The sequence below is a fragment of the Bubalus kerabau genome, chromosome 7 (assembly GCF_029407905.1).
Source record: "Bubalus kerabau isolate K-KA32 ecotype Philippines breed swamp buffalo chromosome 7, PCC_UOA_SB_1v2, whole genome shotgun sequence".
Taxonomy (NCBI): Eukaryota; Metazoa; Chordata; class Mammalia; order Artiodactyla; family Bovidae; genus Bubalus; species Bubalus kerabau.
The window spans coordinates 91,944,537-91,946,852 of NC_073630.1; the positions used below are offsets into that span (position 1 = coordinate 91,944,537).

Below are 2,316 nucleotides of genomic sequence, written 5' to 3' on the forward strand. Positions count from 1 at the left end.
TTCTAGCGTATACTTGAAGCCATGGAATTTCTTAGATTCCTGATACCTGCGAATCTCTTATATCCATAGAATGAAAGTGAAAGTGAAGTTGCTCAGTCGTGTCTGACTCTTTGCGACCCCGTGGACTGTAGCCCACCAGGCTCCTCCATCCATGGGATTCTCCAGGCAAGAATATGAATAGGGCCTCATTAAACCTATTTCTGGGTATATAAATGTCCCATTAATCCCTTTGATCACTCTAGAAAATGCTGTTTTTTTCATCTTCTATGAGAATAGATGAAGTGTTCTCATTATTAACATGCGGATACAGGTAAGTCCTGTTAAGAGCATGTTCTGTTAAAGATGTTACCTACCTGTGAAGCAGCACATACTGTTTTATTTTGTTCTATCACTATTCTTTTTACTATATCCTCTCCACCCCCAATCCTGCCACACACACCAAGTTCTGTGTTTCTTTGCTTTGAGGAAAGACCAAAAAGAAAAAGAAATGTCCCACATACAGCTTTTCTTTTTTTTTTTTTTTCCCCAGCTTAAAGGGACAGAAGTGGGTGACTTCTCATAATTGGTGAAAAAGACAGAATCAGAGATATGGAGCTATCTCATTTCCATAAGGCCTGGGGGAGTTACAGCCCACAGAGTTAGCGAGGCTCTAACTGGGCCTGGAGAAGCTAAAACCCAGCACGTGTGGGTGGCTTACCATACCACAGAGCCTGGTTCACAGGGCATCACAAAGGTAACCTGTGCTGCCCAAACCAAGAGGGACCACCTTCTGTATTTTGGTGACTTTGAAATTCCAGGAAGTGAGGGACCAAGTAACTGAGATTGAATTTCCTGCCAGCCTTGATATCTGGAGATTTAAAAATATTTTTGTGTGTTAGGCACTCAGTAGTGTCTGATTCTTCGCAACCCCATGGATGGTAGCCTGTCAGGCTCCTCTCTCTATGAAATTCTCCAGGCAAGAATACTGGAGTGGGTTGCCATTTCCTTCTCCAGGGTATCTTCCCAACCCAGGGATTGAACCTGGGTCTCCTGCATTGCAGGCAGATGCTTTACCGTCTGAGCTAGTAGGGAAGCCCTAAATATGTTTTAGCTAAATTTAAATCAAAGTAACATTTCTTGAACACCCCAATTGCTGCAAAATTATACCTGGTGAACTTACATTTGTCCATTGCAGGCATGAGATTATAATAAGGAGATGGTATCCACCTATAGTTATAACAATATTTAGGAAAGTTTCTAAGTTGAGACTTTGCAAAATTTAGAGAAAAAAAATTATTGAGAGAAATCATACCCCTACAATGGACAGAAAGGGAAAGTTCAAATGTATTTTACCTCGTGGTTATGTAAAAACAAACAACTATAGAATAAACTGCTCTTGCCTTGAACTAGGGAATTGGTGAGACTCTCTGGAGTGGCTAAGCGGCTGTTACCTTAACATTAAATTGGGTCTGGATTTACTTCCTCGAATTTTTCAAGCTTGGCTGATTATTTGTGTGAATCAAGCTGATTTTGTTCCTTGTTCAAAGTGACCAGTCATTTCCTCTATCAAGAGCCTCTTTGCTGAAAGATGTTCTGCTTTGCAACTGCAAATGTTCATGGCCACCTTTAAAATCATTACCAACTAATTTCTCTTGAGTTCCAGTGGTTTCCTCCTTCTTATCAACTTAAAAAATGCCAGCAGTCTATTGTTTTCCTTCTGGGAGAGATGTCTAGGAACTTAGCCCTGGTCATTCTAGCCTGGGGCCCCTTCATCCTGTTGTGGCGGAGGGAGGGACACTTTAAATTCCAGTTGGTAGAAAGAATCAGTTCCAGCTCAGAATCCCAGGTACAAAACAATTCTTTTCCAGGAAGAACTGAACTTCCATAACAGGGTCTTTTCACAAGTGAAAGTTTTCACTTGGAGCTATTATCACATGGAATACCAAGGTGCTCTTCACTTTTCCACTCTGTGTTTTTCTTTACACTTTGTATTGTGATGTGTACATGAAGCTAAACAAATACGTAAACAAACTTCCATTTCCTATAAGCAAAGATAAGCTGAAAACATCACTGGCAGATAATCAACATTTAACCATGAAAAATCTACTTATCACTTCATAAAAATGCTTTTCATAGAATACCCCATCTAGGCCCAATTCAATAACATATTCTAAACTCCTCTTCTTCAAGTATTATAGATTGTCCTTTAAAAACAGTATATATTTAATTTATTAAATTAAATATGTGTCTATTGCTAAATACTTTCCCATACGTGTCAGAGACTTGAAAAGTGAAATCTTATTTTAATCAGAGAAAACCCACTATTACAACAGCCCA

At 39.4% G+C, this 2,316-nt stretch overlaps 1 non-coding gene across 1 annotated transcript; it reads right to left on the reverse strand.

Annotated features, from left to right (window-relative positions):
* Window positions 1-999: 999 nt before the first annotated feature.
* TRNAC-GCA (transfer RNA cysteine (anticodon GCA)) lies at window positions 1,000-1,071 on the reverse strand. The gene has a single exon. It is a non-coding gene; the product is annotated as a tRNA-Cys (tRNA).
* Window positions 1,072-2,316: the final 1,245 nt, after the last annotated feature.